Source organism: Sus scrofa, chromosome 3 (assembly GCF_054392235.1).
Source record: "Sus scrofa isolate SSC_HxYL_T2T_F1_AM1 chromosome 3, Sscrofa_HxYL_maternal_Yorkshire_Landrace_v2.0, whole genome shotgun sequence".
In the NCBI taxonomy this organism is placed as follows: domain Eukaryota; kingdom Metazoa; phylum Chordata; class Mammalia; order Artiodactyla; family Suidae; genus Sus; species Sus scrofa.
In genome coordinates, this window is record NC_139385.1 from 7781038 (window position 1) to 7799481 (window position 18444).

The window sequence follows — 18444 nt, forward strand, 5'->3', positions numbered from 1 at the left end:
AATGCCTCCTTTAAATTACCAAAATCTTTTTTTTTTTTTTTTGCTATGTTTTGCTGGGTCCGCTGCACCCAAGCCTCGGCAATGACAATGCCAGATCCTTAAACTCCAAATTACCAAAATGTGAAGAAAACGTTCTGGCGCAGCAGAGAATGCATGTGAGGACAAAACCTGCTGGGAGCAGAAAAGATGTGGGGAAGTTATCCATCTAGATCCATCCGGATCCGAAGAAAACAGGTGAGGCCCCATCAATGTGGAGAAAGTATGAAATAGGTGAGATGCTTGAGGAAATGAAAAGCAAGCTTCTTGGTTCACTCACTTTTATGCCCTCACAAGAGGAATCCTTGAAGTGTCAGAAACATCCTTCAGATTATATACAAAAGGAAGTTTTGTGATCTGATTCCCTTATGGCCCTGCCTCGCATTTGATCACAGTTTTTCTGCTTCCAGTATTTATAGTGCATCCATTCAGTTCTGCAGTGCAACAGGCCTTACTCTCCAGTGATTTCAGTCTAAGGACAGGAAATATGTGCTGAGGAAAAGGGGACAAAGAGCAGGGCCCTGTCAGGAGGTGACAAGACTTTCCAGTAGCGATGCAGGCCAGTCAGGGGAAGATGGAGTGTTCTCTGCAGAGTCAGCAACCAGTGCAAAGGCCCTGAGGCATGAGAGAACAATTAACAGGTAACAAAACTGGAGGGTGGCCCAAGAGGTGTGGGTGTGTGACCCATTTCCAGTCCTTCTGGACCCCAGCGAGAATTTGAGCAAATGCTTGGAATGGCCAAGCCGCTCAGCAAACTCCACTCCCCCCCAGGAAGGCATTTTTCCTTTTTTTCTTCTCAATTCCTTATAATTCCACTTGTCCCTCCAGGACAAGAACAGAGATGAAGGAGGAGGCAGTGGCAGGAGAGGAGGGAAGGGTAGAAGCAGAGTGAGGCTCCTCAGAGTGGGTTTGTGTGTTTGGTAAATGTTCACCTAATGACAGTCCTCAGAAAACAGGTTAGATTCCCAGCGCCGTCAGTGCAATCAGCTCTAATACCCTGGGGCTGAGAAGTCAGTTTGCAGTTTACCATTAGTGTTTGCCCCAGAACCCAGCTGCCTGGTTAATTCCCAGCCAGTTCTCAAAAGCTGTGCCGTTAATGATTATTCATCTGAGTCCATGGCCTCCTCCTGCCATGAGTCACCCAGGGGCTGTCCAAGACAGCGCACTACCATGGGGAAGAAAACATTTGAACTTCCATATAGCTTTTATCTAAAAGAAAGAACAAAATAAAGTTTAAAAAAAACAAAAAGTAAGCCTTCGTAGGCACAGCCGCTCAGATTCCATTGGCTCTGAGTAGAAGGCTCCTAACCCAGCTGGAACCTGGGGGTCCCCACTAGCCCTGCCTTTGTCACGTCCCATGGCCAGGATCAATGAAATGACCAGTAAGAAGTGGATGCCCAGATGCAAAACTGATGAGTCAGTTTGTCCTAAAGTGACATGCACCTGTGGCTTTTCAACTAGATTAGAAAAAAGTTGTATCTGTTTTTCCAGAGAATTCCACAAGAATTCATCTCTGAAGCTATTTGAGCCTAGAATTTCTTTTGTTTTTGTTTTGTTTTGCTTTTTGTCTTTTTAGGGCCACACCTGCAGCATATGGAGGTTCCCAGGCTGGTACACCACAGCCACAGCAACGTCAGATCCGAACTGCGTCTGCAGCCTACACCACAGCTCACGGCAACGCCGGATCCTTAACCCACTGAGCAAGGCCAGGGATCAAACCTGAAACCTCATGGTTCCTAGTCGGATTCGTTAACCACTGAGCCACGACAGGAACTCCTAGAATTTCTTTATAGGAGGATTTTTTTGATTCCTGAAGACTTTGTATTTTTATTTCTTTTTGCTTCAGATTTGGGTTTCTTTTGTTTTGTTTTAGGGCCACATCTGAGGCATATAGAAGTTCCCAGGCTAGGGGTCGAATCAGAGCTTCAGCTGCTGGCCCACACCACAGCTCACAGCAACACCAGATCCTCGACCCACTGATGGAGGCCAGGGATTGAACCTGCAACCTCATGGTTCCTAGTTGGATTTGCTTCCACTCTGACTCCACCCCTAGCCTGGGAACCTCCATATGCTGTGGGTGTGGCCCTAAAAAAAAAAAAATACAAGAATGTCCTTGGAATTCCCATGTGGCTGAGCGGGTTAAATATCTGGCCTTGTCACTACAGTGGCTTGGGTCACTGTTGTGGCGTAGGTTTGATCCCTAGCCGGGGAACTTCCATGTGCCACAAACACAGCCAAAAACAAACAAAAAGAATGTCCTGGATAAAGCAGTAAAAATATTAATTTTATTTCTAAAATGGTAAGCCTTATCAAAGATCAGTAGAAGGGAGGTGGCCTTAGGTGGGTCTTCTTTCAGACTGCAGCCTGCAGACAAGGATGTGAGGAGCCCAGGGCAAGGGAGGGTTGAGATTTGGGGTGTTGTAAGGGGGAGAACACACACATCTTCCCAAAGAGTGTGGAGACAGCCAGTTCTGGGAGATTCAGTCCCACATCTGTTCACCTTTAAAACTGCTCTCCTGGGCAGTGTCCCTGTGGCCAGCGCACCCTCTTTCTCTGTCGCCTTCCCCACCTGGAGAAGATAGGCTTCTCACAAATCTTACAGTTTGGGGTGTCAGAACTTCTGGGGTACCAAACAAAAGGACTCATTGGAAATCTTGCTGCCAGTATTGAGTAGGTGAATAAATCCTTTGTGACTCAGGGGTTTCCCCTTGTGGCTCAGCAGTAATGAACCTGACTAGTATCCGTGAGGACACAGGTTTGATCCCTGGCCTTGCTCACTGGGTTAAGGATCCAGCTGTGGTGTAGGTCGCAGACCAGGCTTGGATCTGGTGGTGTTGTGGATGCGGTGTAGCCCAGCAGCTGCAGCTCCAATTCGACCCCTAGCCTGGGAATTTCCATATGCTGCATGTGTGGCCCTAAAAAAACAAGAAAGAAAAAGATTTCTCAACATTTACATTTAAGAAAACACATGTGGGAATAGATGTAATACTTCATTCCAGTAACAAGTAATGCCCATCGATTGAGAAAAACAAAGCAGTCTCCCCTATCTCACTGAGATAAATTCTAAAAAATAACTTTTTTCTTTTTTTTTTTTTTTTTTTTTTTTTATGGTCACACCTGCAGCCTATGGAAGTTCCTGGGCCAAGGACTGGATCCAAGCTGCAGCTGTGACCCACGCTGTAGTCAATGCTGGATCCTTAACCCACTGTGCTGGGCTGGCAATCAGACCTACACCTCTGCAGCAACCCACACCACTGCAATCAGATTCTTTTTTTTTTTTTTTCCTCTGATTTTTAGGGCACATCTGTGGCATATGGAGGTTCCCAGGCTAGAGGTCGAATTGGAGCTACAGCTGCCAGCCTACACCACAGCCACAGCAATGCCAGATCCAAGCCGAGTCGGCCACCTACACCACAGCTCATGGCAACTCCACATCCTTAACCCACTGTACGGAGCCAGGGATGAACCTGCATCCTCATGGATCGTAGCTGGGTTCATAACCTGCTGAGCCACAACAGGGACTTCCATGCAGTCAGCTTCTTAATGACACTTTGCCACAGTGGGAACTCCAAAAATAACATTTTATGTTTGTTAATCATAGGTGAGATTTGTTATACATTTCTGTTTTGATCCACTGTGAAGTACTACTTATAAGGATAACCCAATCCAGGAGAAATTTTTTGCATACTTAAAGCCTTATATTCATAGAAAACAAAGTTAATTAAATTTCAGTTTATATACAGTTGTTTCTGCAGAGAATGCTAAGTCAATCAGTTATCCATAAAGTCCCAATTTTGTTTCATCTACAGCCCTGCTTATCCTCCTCCTGGTTATTTTGAAGCAAATCCCAGACATAACATCATTTTTGTGTGTAAATATTTCTTTTCTCCCCACACTTTAAAAAAAAATTGAATAGTTGAGTTACAATATATTAGTTTTGGATGTGCAATATAGTAATTCAGTATTATTTAAATATTTCTTTTACAGAATAATTACAGTATAAATAAATGTCTGTGTGATAAGGACTCATGAAAAATGGAACTATGAAACCAAATCTCTGAAGGGCAAAATCGCCCCCCAGTTGGGAACCACTGGGTTAGGGTGAGAAGGTCTCTCCCTGAAATTGGTTAGGACGGCTACCCTCCCTCAGAAAACTGGTGAGGATGGGGAAGGGCCGTTGGGCTCTGGAAGTAGCAGCTGGAGCCGAGTACCAGCAACTACGCCCACCCTCCAAGCATGGCTTCGGGGCTAGCGCTGTGGCTGGTGGAGGTGTTGTGTCTCTTTTGGGAGAGATTCAACCAGGTTCCTTGGCTGCCTGACCTCAGGCTGCAGCCCCACCCCTAAGGGGACAACCCACAAGGAACCTGCCCCATCTTTGCTGCTCCAGGGCAGCCTGGCTCCCAGGATGTAGAAAAAAAATGCAGCCTATTTGTCTGAGAGCTGCCCTCACCAAGTGACACACTGCACGGAGAGAGCTGGCCTGCAAGAGCTGCTGGCCTGAGGCAGGACCCTCACCAGCTCCAAGGCCAGACTGGGAGCAAGGTCCTGCACGCCACTCTTGTGCCTGAGAACCACTGCCACCAGGCCAGTTTCTTCCCATCACCTGGCCCCTCCTGTCCAGCATCCCAATGGGGGACCCAGAGGGCTCAAGACAGGCATCTGAGTACACGGAATCCTGGACAGGAGGAGGGAGTGGGCTTGAAGCAATGGAGAGGGACAGACAGGGTGTCCAGATGTCCTTCTGTTCCAGCTCTGTGGGTGTGAGCATGCTTCGGGGATCCACCAGGACCCCAAACTGAGTTAGAACGGACACCCCCGTTCGTTTTTTAGTGGCCATTGTTAACGGATGCACGGTTCCATAATTCTCTTTCACCAAGTGCCCCAAGATTCTGTATGAGGATGGCATCCTCTGCACCCCTGGCATAAGAGGCCTCTTAATCCCAGTCTTCCGGTCAGAACTGCAGTGCTAGTGCCTGCGGATCAGCCTTGACACCGCGCAGCCCGTGGCAGCAGCACCTCCGGGGGGCTTCCCACCTGTAAGTGCTTCCCGCTCAGTAATTGGAGGTTCTTGGTGTCGGAGAGGTGTTAGCGCTTCAGTCCGGTGCTTCATCGCGTTTATAATCTAACCTCCGCAGACTAACTCCTGAGACGTGGGGGAAGAAGGGTGATGAAGGGCCACAGACAGCTCGCAGAACCCAAAGGCAGGCGCCCCCTCAGACCTGGGGCTCTGCGAAGTTTGGGGGAAACAGCCGCTCCCTAAGGGGTTGGACCAGCCCCCTCCGCTTACTGATGCGCATGCGCACGGGCCCCCAGGCGCCCTTTGGAGGCACAATTAGGGGCTCAGCCACACCTTCTCGTCTGTAATGAAGGCTTCGCTGGGGCCGGAGGAAGGGAAGAAATGCATTGTTTTATAGCCAGGAGTGGGTCCCCTTGGTGGCCACAGGGAAGGAAGGCCTCACCTGGTGGGTGCAAAGCTCTGGCCGGGCTGGCCGGGCTGGCCGGGGGAGTCAATGCGTTTGTCAGATGGTTATTTTCAGCTGTGGCCAAAAAAAAAAAGGGTTTTATGCAAATGAAGTTTTCAATTTTGGTAAATAGCCAAACTCCTGGCTGGCACATCCTGTGAACGGCTAATCTGTGCAGCAGTGGCTGAGCTGGAGCCCAGAGTCTGCTTCCTGTGGGTGGAGGGCATTGCCCACCTGCGCCCGCAGTCATCGCCTGCTCCTTCGAGCAGGTGTGCCTGTAGTCCTCGCTTCTGCAAGCTGTTCCGATGAAACTCCAGGTAAGATTCATCCTCAAACTACTGGAGTTCCCTGGTGGCTCTGCGGGTTAAGGATTTGACACGGTCACTGCAGCAGCTCGAGCTGTGTTGTGAGTTCCATCCCTGTCCGGGAATGTCCATGTGCTGTGGGCTCCGCAGAAACAAGCAAAACACTACAGGTGAGGAGATGGAGAGAGCTGTCTATACCCCGTGGGATTGGTAGAGATCAGGCAGTTGAAGTACAGCACACCAGAAAGCCTACATTTCGTGGGAAGCAAGAGGGCAGGGTGAGAGCGGAGGGGTCAGGGTTGTGGAGACCACACCTTCTGACCAGGTGCCCCAGCCTGGGTGCCTGGGATGAGTTACAGGTGAGCAGAGACATCCTCTGCCCTTGAGGTGGCCAGCAAGCTGAGTGGTTTTGGGGGTAGCATCTCCAGCAACAGGGAGGAGGAAGATGGTGTGGGAGATGTCACTGAGGTAAAAAGAAGAGCACCTGGCAACTGATGAAAGACACTGAGGACCAGAAGAGAGAGGTTTGTGTTTGGTTTTTTGTTTGTTTTTTGTTTTTTCACCGTCCCTGGAATCAGCGCAGAGTCTAGCAGTTCCTGGGACATCTGAATATACTCACTCTCCTTTTCCAGAATATATAACTCCAGGGGGGAGACATGCAGCAGGTTTATTTTTGTACCCCCACCAGAGCCTTAATCAATTAGAAAATCAGTGATGGTTTATTTCTAGATTAAATACTTCTGGTCATCTCCAGGCCTGGAGAGAGAGTGAAGGCCTTACCCCCTCTTGGCTTATCTTCCTGGATAAAGAGCTGAGGTGTGGGTGTGGGTTTGCTGTTTGCCACTGGAAAGTCGATAAAGAGACAAGTAGGAACAGAAAAGTTGCCTTAATCGGAGCATTGGCTGTCAAAAGAGAAGGCAGACTCTTGTCCCCAAACCAACCCCAGAGATTCTTTTCAGCCATGAACCGTCTTTAAAGGGAAAAGGGGGAAGTAGTCTCAGTTCATCATTGAGATAAGGGGTCAGATTCTGCTGGGTGCAGGCGTGTCACTTCCTCTTGTGATCTTTCTGTAGATCCCATCTTGATCCCATCTTGTGTGTTCGCCAGATTACTGAAGGGGAAGTTGGGGAAAGGATGTGGTCATCTGTTTATTACTTATTCTTCATTTTTTCTTTTTAGGGCCGCACCTGCGGCATATGGAAGTTCCCAGGCTAGGGGTTGAATCAGAGCTGCAGCTGCTGGCCTAGGCCACAACCATAGCAATGCCAGATCCAAGCCATATCTGTGACCCACACCACAGCTCATGACAATGCCAGATCCTTAACCTGTTGAGCGAGGCCAGGGATCGAACCTGCATCCTCATGGATTCTAGTTGGGTTCTCAACCCACTGAACCACAATGGAAACTCCTAGTCTTCCTTTGTATTTCTTTGATGTAAGGAAAGAACCAATGGATTAGGTGAAGCATTTTGTGATCAAAAGATTTGAAAGATGTGCTTGAGCTGGAGATTAGTTAAAATGTAGCTTTGCTAGAGATCTCTGGTAGGGCACAGGTTAAAGATCCAGTGCTGTCACTTCACCAGCTTGGGTCATTGCTGTGGCATAGGTTGGATCCCTGGCCCAGGAACTTCCACATGCCACGGATGTGGCCAAATATATATGTATACACACACGTATATAATATGTATGCACACACACATATATACATATATGTATAGCTATATATATATAGAGAGAGAGATATTATACTATGTATATATATACACACATACACACTTTTGCTGAAGTGGCAAAAGGGGCCCTCCTGCCAAGAGCTCTTTCCTGCAAAGAGTTCTTATATCCTTCCTCAGCTGGAGGATTAGCATGCTGCTAATCCTGCTGCTGGTGGTTGTAGCCCCTGGCAAACATGTTAGATTTCTTAGTCTTTGTTCCCATAAGGGAAGAGGTGTCTGAATTCAACTGATGCTTCTACACCTCTGTATGTAGCAGGAATCCATTGCTTATATGCTTGCACTTTTCCAGTCCCTTCAGTATTAGGAGGATTTTCCCATTCAGGGACTGGTGTATATAGAGGGTGACAGTGGGACACAGAGATCACCCCTCAAATTGCCTGCCTTTTGCCTCCTGGATGGTCAGTCAAAAACCATCAAGACTGCTAAGTGAGGAGTTCCCCATCGTGGCTCAGTGGTTAATGAATCCTATTAGGAACCATAAGGTTGCGGGTTCGATCCCTGGCGTCACTCAGTGGGTTATGGATCTGGCATTGCTGTGAGCTGTGGTGTAGATCGAAGACGGAGCTCAGATCTGGTGTGGCTGTGGCTGTGGCATAGGCTGGCAGCCACAGCTCTGATTGGACCCCTATCTTGGGAACGAGCTCCATATGCCGCGGATGCCAGCCCTAAAAAAATTTTAAAAAGACTGCTAAGTGAGAAAAGGAAATCACAGCTTTACTTAAAAACCAAGCTGCTTCACACACCATGCATGAAAATAAACTCAAAATGGCTTAAAGACTTAAACATAAGACAAGACACCATTAAACTCCTGGAAAAGAACAGAGGCAAAACATTCTCTGACATCAACCTTACACATGTTTTCTCACGTCAGTCTCCCAAAGCAACAGAAATAAAAGCAAAAATAAACCAATGGAACCTAATCAAACTGATAAACTTTTGCACAACAAAGGAAACCAAAAAAACCCCAAAAAGACAGCTTATAGAATGGGAGAAAATAATTTCAAATGATGTAACTGACAAGGGCTTAATCTCTAAAATATGTAAACAACTTATACAACTCATCAGCAAAAAAGCCAACAACCCAATGGAAAAATGGGCAAAAGACCTAAATAGGAAGAGATATATAGGAAGATATCCAAGGAAGATACACAGATGGCCATCAAGCACATGAAAAAATGCTCAACATCACTGATTATTAGAGAAATGCAAATCAAAACTACCATGAGATACCACCTCACACCAATCAGAATGGCCATCATTAATAAGTCTACAATTAACAAATGCTAGAGGGGTGTGGAGGAAAAGGAACCCTCCTTCACTGTTGGTGGGAATGTAAACTGGTACAACCACTGTGGAGAAGAGTATGAAGATAACTTAGAAAACTATACATAGAACTACCATATGACCCAGAAATCCCACTCCTGGGTGTATATCCAGACAAAACTTGCCTTGAAAAAAACACATGCACCTGCATGTTCATTACAGCTCTATTCACAATAGCCAAGACATGGAAACAACCAAATGTCCATTGACAGATGATTGAATTAGGAAGATGTGGTATATATACACAATGGAATACTATTCAGCTGTAAAAAGAACAAAATAATGCCATTTGCAGCAACATGGATGGAACTAGAGACTCTCATACTGAGTGAAGTAAGTCAGAAAGAGAAAGACAAACACCATATGATATCACTTATATCTGGAATCTAATATAAGGCACAAAAGAATCTTTCCACAGAAAAGAAAATCATGGACTTGTAGTATAGATTTGTAGTTGCCAAGGAGAAGGGGGAGGGAGTGGGATGGATTGGGAGCTTGGGATTAGTAGATGCAAACTATTGCCTTTGGAATGGACTAGCAACAAATCCTGCTGTGTAGCACTGAGAACTATGTCTAGTCACTTATGATGGAGCATGATAATGTGAGAAAAAAGAATGTATACATGTATGTGTAACTGGGTCACCATGCTGTACAGTAGGAAAAAAATGTATTGAGGAAATAAAAAAAAAAAATTAACAACAACAAACCAAGCTGCTGCCTATGCTCTCAGAGGCCACCTCTCAATGCAACAGCGCCATCTGCTGACACAGCCAGTAGGTGCATCTCCCACTGAGGAACTCCAGACACTAGAGGCTTTGTAACTCTCTAACCCGACACGCCCATTTTAGGGTGACTTTTTTTTATTTCTTGCTTTTTTAGGGCCACACCTGCAGCATATGGACATTCCCAGGCTAGGGGTTGAATCGGAGCTACAGCTGCCGGCCTACACCACAGCCACAGCAACGCCAGATCCTTAACCCAATGAGGGATGCCAGGAATTGAACTCACATCCTCATGGATCTTAGTTGGGTTCATTACCACTGATCCACGACAGGAACTCCCATTTTGGGGTGACTTAAGTCAAACCTGACAATTAACAAGATGGAAAGAGCTTAAAATGCCTCACTAATCAAATAGAAATTGTAGGAAGTGCTTCTTTGCCTGCCTGCTTGTAGCCTGTCTTAAAAAAATCTATTTCTGGAGTTCCCATCGTGGCGCAGTGGTTAACGAATCCGACTAGGAACCATGAGGTTGCGGGTTCGGTCCCTGCCCTTGCTCAGTGGGTTGGGGATCTGGCGTTGCCGTGAGCTGTGGTGTAGGTTGCAGACGCGGCTCGGATCCCGCGTTGCTGTGGCTCTGGTGTAGGCCGGTGGCTACAGCTCCGATTCAACCCCTAGCCTGGGAACCTCCATATGCTGCGGGAGCGGCCCAAGAAATAGCAACAACAACAAAAGACAAAAAGACAAAAGACCAAAAAAAAAAAAAATCTATTTCTTGCCTAAAAAACCAAGTTGTGTGTGTGTGTGTTTGTATTTATAATTTTATTGAAGTAGAGTTGGTTTACAATGTTATGTTAATTTCTACTGTACAGCAGTGATTCAGTTATACATTGTGTGTGTGTGTATATATATATATTCATTTCATACTCTTTTATCACAGGATATAGAGTATAGTTCCCTGTGCTATAAGTATAATCTTATTGTTTATCCATCCTATATATAATAGTTTGCATTTGCTAATCCCAAACCTCTACTCCATCCCTTTCCCACCCCTCTCCCCCTTGGCAACCATAAGTCTGTTCTCTATTTCGGTGAGTCTGTTTCTCTTGCATAGATATGGTCATTTGTGTTGTATTTTAGATTCCACATATAAATTATATCATATGGTATTTGTGTTTCTCTTTCTGACTTACTTAGTATGATCATCTCTAGGTCCATCCATGTTGCTGCCAATGACATTATTTCATCCTTTTTATGGCTGATTAATATTCCATTGTGTGTGTGTGTGTGTGTGTGTGTGTACACCACATCTTCTTTATTTATCTGTCAATGGACTTTTTTTTTTTTTTAGGACTACACCAGTGGCATATGGAAGTTCCAAGGCTAGGGGTGAAATCACAGCTGCAGCTGCTGGCCTACACCACAGCCACAACCATACCAGATCCAAGCCATGTCTGCAACCTTCACCACAGCTCATGGCAATGCTGGATCCCCAATCCACTGAGCAAGGCCAGGGATTGAGCCTGCATCCTCATGGATGCTAGTCAGATTCGTTTCCGATGTGCCGCAACAGGAACACCTGTCAATGGACATTTAAGTTGTTTCCTTATCTTCACTATTATAAATAGTGCTTCTATGAACATAGGGGTGCATATATTTTTTGGAAGTATAGTTTTGTCTGGGTATATGCCCAGAAATAGGATTGCTGGGTCATATGGAAACTCTATTTAATTTTTGAGGACTCTCCATACTGTTTTCAGTAGTGGCTGGACCAGTTTACATTTGTACAAACAGTGTTGAGGAGTCCCTTTTCACCACACCCTCTCCAGCATTTATTATTTGTAGATTTTTTTAGTGGTGGCCATCCTGACCAGTGTGAGGTGATACCTCATTGTCGTTCTGATTTGCATTTCTCTAGTAACTAGCAATGAGGAGCATCTTTCCATGTGCCTATTGGCCATCTATTTTGTCTTCTTTGGAGAAATGTCTATTTAGGTCTTTTTGCCCGTTTTTACTTTTGTTTTTGTGTGTGTGTGTGTGGTTATTGAGTTGTATGCGCTGTTTATGTATTTTGGAAATTAAGCCTTTGTTGGTTGCATGATTTGCAAATATTTTCTCCCAGCCCATAGGCTAGGCTATCTTTTCATTTTGTTTATGGTTTCCTTTGCTGTACCCAAGCTTTTAACTTTGATGAGGTCCCATTTGTGTGTTTTCTATTGCCTTGGGAGACAGACCCAAGAAAACATTGATATGGTTTATGTCAAAGACTGTTTTGCCTATATTCTCTTCTAGGAGTTTTATGGTGTCATGTCTTATATTTAAGTCAATCCATTTTGAGTGTGCTTTTGTGTATGGTTTGTGGCAGTGTTCTAACTTCATTGATTTACATGCAGCTGTGCAACTTTCCCACCACCACTTGCTGAAGAGACTGTCTTTTCCCTGTTGTATATTCTGGCCTCCTTTGTTGAAGTTTAATTGACCATAGGTGTGTGGGTTTATTTCTGGGCTCTCTACTCTGTTCCATTGATCCATATTCTGTTTCTGTGCCAATACCATGCTGTTTTTTTTGTTTTGTTTTGTTTTGTTTTTGTCTTTTTGCCTTTTCTAGGGCCACTCCTGCATATGGAGGTTCCCAGGCTAGGGGTCGAATTGGAGCTGTAGCCACTGGCCTATGCCAGAGCCACAGCAACTCGGGATCCAGAGCTGTGCCTGCGACCTACACCACAGCTCAGGGCAACGCCGGATTGTTAACCCACTGAGCAAGGCCAGGGATCAAACCTGCAACTTTGTGGTTCCTAGCCGGATTCATTAACCACTGTGCCACGACAGGAACTCCTACCATGCTGTTTTGATCACTGTAGCTTTGTAGTATTGACTGAGGTCTTGGAGGGTTATGTCTCCTGCTTTCTTCTTTTTCCTCAGGACTGCTTTGGTAATTCTGGGTCTTTTATGGTTCCATATCAATTTTAGGATTATTTGTTCTAGTTCTATGAAAAATGTCCTGGGTAATTTGATAGGGATCACATTAGATCTGTATATTGCTTTGGTACTATGGCTGTTTTAATGATATTAATTGTTCCAATCCAAGAGCATGAAATAGCTTTCCAAGAAATTGTATACTTAAAAGCACAGTCAGTAGTTCCCACTGTGGTGCAGTGGGTTGAGAATCCAACTGCAGTAGCTCAGGTTGCTGCAGAGATGCAGGTTTTATCCTGGCACAGTGCAGTGGGTTAAAGAAGCCAATGTTGCCACAGCTATGGTATAGGTCACAGCTGTGGCTTGGATTTAGTCCCTTGGATTTAGTCCTGTTCTGGGAACTTCCATATGCCGTGGATGAAGCCATTTAAAAAAAAAAAAAAACACCGTCAGGAGTTTCCATTGTGGCTCAGTGGCTTAAGAACCTGACTAGTATCCCTGAGGATGCAGGTTTGTCCCTGGCCTCGCTCAGTGGGCTAAAGATCTGGCATTGCTGTGAGCTGTGGCATAGATTGTGGATGTGGCTCAGATATGGTGTTGCTGTGGCTGTGGTGTAGGCTTGTGGCTATGCCTCCAGTTTGACTCCTAGCTTGGGAACCTCCATATGCTGCTGGTTGGGCCCTAAACAGAGACAAAAAACAAACAAACACACACACACACACACACCTCCATCAGCTTGGCCAAAAAAGTGTTTTATATGAAAAAGTGGCAGCTACCACCTGAAGCAGTCATGGACTGGTGAGGCCCTCAAGTCTCAGAGGTTCCCCTAAACGCTTGGTTCACAGATAGCTTAACCATGTGAACCCCGATGGCCTGATGGGACCACCGTGTGACTGCTGCTGTCCAGGGTCAGCTGTGTAAAACCGAAAGTGAACATCATTGCTCTGCTTAGTGGGCAGAAGTTAAGGCTGTTCTTGTCTTGAGTCTGGCCAGCACTCTACCCCCATTTGTTTTTTCATTTTTTTAAAGTTTTATTGAAGTATAGTGAATTTACAATGGTGTGATCATCTCTGCTGTGCATGGCCAGCACTCCCCTTTTTAGAGTTCACTGACTATAATCCTTGGCATAGTTCACTGACGTGGGCTGCTGGCCAATGTCCTGGCACCTTGGCTCACTTGGAAGATGACGGACGGATAGGGAAAATTAAAGACACACCCTTTGGGGCAGTGAACTGTAGAATCACTCCTTGGTTTTATCTGACACTGGGTCATTCACATGGATGTCCACAGCGGGGACCTGGTCTCTAAGACTCCCTGGCACCAAGCTGCTGATCAAGCCTGCACCACCCAGAAGCTCCCTCCTGTTCCTGGTAAAGTGACTCCGTCCACTCTTCAGCGCCCCCTAGGGGTTCTGCTGGTGCTGGTCCAGTCCCATCAGCTGACTCGGGCACATCATTATGGCCCTTGAAAGAAAGCTGTGTCATGTGTTAGGCTTTGCAGACCTTCTACAGTCTGACCTTGGTGCACCTTTTGTTACAAAGGCCACTCAACACAGGCCAACAGTCAAGGTGTCAGATGGACATTCCACGCTCCCTTCCACCCACAGCATCTGGGTACCAAGCCCTGGAACAGCCTCCTCCAAATCAGCTCTGCTCCCCTCACCTCCTCCTGTCCACATGCCTTAGTAAGGCAGCCTGGGCCCTGCATGCGGCTGCAGCTCTTGGGTAATGATCAGGATGAAAGTGATGGGGAGCTCTCTAGACTTATCTCAAAAATTAAGAATTCTGCCCTATTTGTTGGTGTGACACTTTTTGGGGGGGGGGCAAATAGGGCTGCACCTGAAGCATATGAAGTTTCTAGGCTAGGGGTATAATCAGAGCTACAGCTGCCAGCCTAGACCACAGTCACAGCAACACAGGATCCAAGCCACTTCTGTGACCTACATCACAACTCACAGCAACACCAGATCCTTAACCCACTGAGCAAGGCCAGGGATGGAACCCACATCCTCATGGATATTAGTCGGGTTCTTTACTGCTGAGCCATGGTGGGAACTCTTGGTATAACACTTCTTTTCTCTCCCAGCACAGTGGGTTAAAACATCTGATGTTGTTGCCACAGCTGCAACCTGTGCCTGACATTGGGTCATTCACGTGGATCGGCATAGGTCGCAGCTGCCACTTGGCCTAGGAACTTCTTTATGCTGGGGCTGTGGCCATTTAAAAAAAAAAAAAAAAAAGGGAGGTAGAGAGTTTACTGCAGAGGACAGTATGCCAGTGGGAACAGAGGGACAGAGGGGGTTTGAAGACGCTGCTAAAATACTGGATTTGAAGATGAGGAAGAGGTCAGCAACCAAGAAATGCAAGGAATGCCATTCTAGAAGCCGGAGAAGACATCAGAAAGGATTCTCCCCTGGAAGAAATGTGGCCCTACAGACACCTTGGTTTCAGACCAGTGGGAATGATTTCAGGCTCCTGACCTGCAGAACCGTAAGCCAATAAGCGTGGGATATTTTTAGCCATGAATTTATTTCAGCAACAGTAGGAAACGAAGACATGCACCCACGTGCAGGGTGTGTGGGGTCGTCTTAAGTTCTGTAAAAATGCCTTGTCACTCACACCGGACCCTTCTGAACAAAAGTTTTGGCAATAGGCGATCACTGGAGAAGAGGAGAGGTCACGGTGAGTGCCATGTGACATACCCATTTTTGCGGCCACAGACAGAGAATAACTCAGCACCTGGAGAGGGGACATCCCAGACCCAGGGAGGCTCAGGGAGGGGAGCGGCCCTTGGTGCTTGCTTTGTCATCTGGGTGCAGCACCGGGAGGCCCTCCTCAAGGTCTCCACGAGGTAAGCAGCAGTGTGGCCCCCGCAGGGCCTGCCCATCCTGAGCTGTTCGGCTGTGCCCGGGGCTGGCACCAGGATGGAAATGCAACATGCCCGCCCGCCTCCTGTCCTGTGTGTGCAGACACTTGGGCTCGCACTACCTTGGTTCATGCAAGTACCTGATAGACGCTCATGTGCTTCTCCTGAGGCCCAAACGCCCTGTTAAGTCTACCTTCAGAATGTACCCTGGTCGTGCCCCATCCAGGGCAGCTGGGTGAGGGGACCAGTGGGGACTAAAACCCAGCCTGAGCTCAAAAATGGACATCTTATTCCTTTGTCTTTTTTTTTTTTTTTTTTGAGACCTGTTAAGATTTGTTCTCTTGGCAACTTTCAAATATGCAGTGCAGTTTTATTAACTATAGTCCTTCCTTCCTTCTTTTCTTTCTTTTTTTCCTTCGTCCTTCCTTCCTTTCTCTTTCTTTCGCTTTCTTTTCTTCCTTCCTTCCTTTCTTTCTCTGTCTTTCCCTTTCTCTCTCTCTCTGTCTTTTTTGGCTGCCCGTGGCATATGGAGATCCCAGGCCAGAGATCAAATCTAAGCAGCTAGTGACCTAAGTCGCAGCTGCAGCAACTCAGGATCCTTAACCCTCTGTGCTGAGCCAGGGGTTGAACCTTGAGTCCAATCGTCTCCTGCCCCTGTTCAGGCTCCACTCAGACTGATAGCCTTTGTCCTAGTAATGGCCAAGGAGGCTTTCGGTGGTCCGAGCCTGTTTCCTCTCTGATCTCATTTCCTGTTCCTCCCTCAGCTCTAGCTATTGACTTTCTTCCTGGAACACACCCCGCAGTCTCCTGCTGGACGCGCTCCGCACCATTCCCTGGGCTTGGAATCCTCTTCCCCGGTAACCTCATGCCGTGCACCTTCACTGCCTCTGAGTCTTCCCCGCCTCTGATCCTTCTTCATACCTGGCTGTATGCTCTTGTCTGCTTCCTACAGCGGAAGTGTGAGCTCCATGAGGTCAGAACTATGTCTTGTTCAGTGATGTCTCCCCAGCACCTGGCATTGTACCTGCTGCATCATAGGCAATTGTAAATATCTGAAGTGAATGAATGATGGATGGATGGATAACCACTGACCTCAAAGAGGTACAATTCCTTGATGCCACAGACTCAAGGCAATCAGTGAGCCAGCCTGGGCTCTCTCCTGGCAGCCCATATTTCAGTCTTCAGTCTTCAGTATCTTCTCTTTGTTTCTTTTTTCTTTTCTTTTTTTTTGCCTTTTCTTGAGCCGCTCCCATGGCATATGGAGGTTCCCAGGCTAGAGGTCCAATCGGAGCTGTAGCCACCAGCCTACGCCAGAGCCACAGCAATGCGGGATCCGAGCCGTGTCTGAGAACTACACCACAGCTCACAGCAACGCCAGATCCTTAACCCACTGAGCAAGGCCAGGGACCGAACCCGCAACCTCATGGTTCCTAGTCGGATTCGTTAACCACTGCCCCACACGGGAACTCCTCTTTTTTCTTTTCTTATGGCCATGCCTGCAGCACATGGAAGTTCTTAGGCCAGGGACTGAATCTGAGCCACAGCTGTGACCTGCACTGCAGCTGCAGCAATGGCAGATCCTTTAACCCACTGCTCTGGGCCAGGATCGAACTCATGCCCCCGCATTGACCAGAGCCACTGCGGTCAGATTCTTAACCCACATTGGGAACTCCCTTTTCTTTCTTTTTAAATTGAAGTATAAGTGACCTATAGTATTATATTAGTTTCAGTTATCTGACATAATGATTCAATATTCATATATATTGCAAAACTGGTCCCCAGCATCAGTCTAGCTAACATCCACCCCATCCATAGTTACTTTTTCTTTTTTTTGTGATGAGAACTTTTAAGATGTACTCTTTCAGCAGCTCTCGTATGTGCAGTACAGTCCCCATGCAGTATCTTCTTTGCAGGTTCTCTGAGCAGACCCTCTGCTCTATGCCCCATCAGCCCAGTCACCTCCACCCTCTGGAAGGAAAATTGAACAAAACAACAGAGTGATGTATTGTGTTTAGTTTTGTTGGAAGGAAAAAAAAGAACAGTGGGATAGCTGCTTTAATTCCATCATTTCAACCGGAAGGTTTTGTTTTGTTGTTTTAGCCACGCCCATGGCATGCAGAGGTTCCTGGGCCAGGGATGGCCACAGCAGTGACAACCCTGGATCATCAGCTGCTAGGCCATCAGGGAACTCCCAACCTGAGGTTTTGGTGGTAGTTTTCATGCATGTATAAACCACTGATTCAATTTCAGCGTTATCTTTAAATTTCACAGTAACCACTGTTTTATGGGTTGTTATCTGAAAAATGTTTCAAAAGCGAAAGAATTCTTTAACAATTGAAACAGCAACACAGACGATCAACTTTAACACCAGCGTAATTCTTTTTTTAGCCTTCAAATCTGGCTGAGAAGCATTACACTCCTTAGCAGCTGCCTATTATTTAAAAGAGACACATATTTCTGACCTTATTTTTCCTAAGAGAAGTGAGCCGTGTATAGAGAAGTGAGGTTCTTCCATAACCCTCTCAGTTGCCTGGGAGTTTTTTCACTCATTGGGGATTAGAATGAGAGCTCCTCTTTCTTTATTCTTTCCTTTGTTTTTTGTGTTTGCTTGTTGCTTTGGAGAGGAACGCTTTCTTAACTTCCCTTTGGCCAGGAGATCTCCCTCCCTGCAGGATTTCTCAGGCCTTTACTTTGAGAGTTGCTGGTTGTTTAATTTCCCTTTATCCAGGCTCTTAAATGGAGAGATAGCTTAATTCGCACAAGTCACTATTATCACCAGAAAACATCTCTGGGCAGCAGAGTAGGCTCCGCAGGTAAAGGTACAGGTCTCTACCTGCTTTTTAGGAGCTAACACTTGGGTGTGGTACAGACACACCTAAAGAACCAGCCAAATTGTAGGGGCGACAAGACAGGGTAAAGGCAGTGTACACAACTTGCTCGGGTGTAGGGGTGGGGAGAGGGCTGGAGTGGGCTAGGTTTGCCGGAGGTGGTTTTTTGTTTTTTCTTTTTAGGGCCGCACCCTTGGCACATGGAAGTTCCCAAGCAAGGGGTCGAATCCGAGCTGCAGCTGCTGGCCTATGCCACAG

The 18444-nt window shown here is 46.5% G+C and overlaps 2 long non-coding RNA genes across 3 annotated transcripts; one reads left to right on the forward strand and one right to left on the reverse strand.

The window, feature by feature from the left end:
* Window positions 1-5347: 5347 nt before the first annotated feature.
* LOC110259870 (uncharacterized) lies at window positions 5348-16459 on the forward strand. Of its 2 annotated transcripts, XR_014840140.1 has the most exons (5): window positions 5348-5498; window positions 5632-5815; window positions 14579-15174; window positions 16129-16215; window positions 16311-16459. It is a non-coding gene; the product is annotated as an uncharacterized LOC110259870 (long non-coding RNA). The 2 variants fall into 2 exon arrangements; XR_014840142.1 differs by lacking the exons at window positions 5348-5498; window positions 14579-15174 and having other exon boundaries at window positions 5649-5815; window positions 16123-16215.
* LOC146404368 (uncharacterized) lies at window positions 7013-10728 on the reverse strand. Its single transcript, XR_014840144.1, has 2 exons — window positions 10250-10728; window positions 7013-9745 (listed from the first exon to the last, which is right to left on the reverse strand). It is a non-coding gene; the product is annotated as an uncharacterized LOC146404368 (long non-coding RNA).
* Window positions 16460-18444: the final 1985 nt, after the last annotated feature.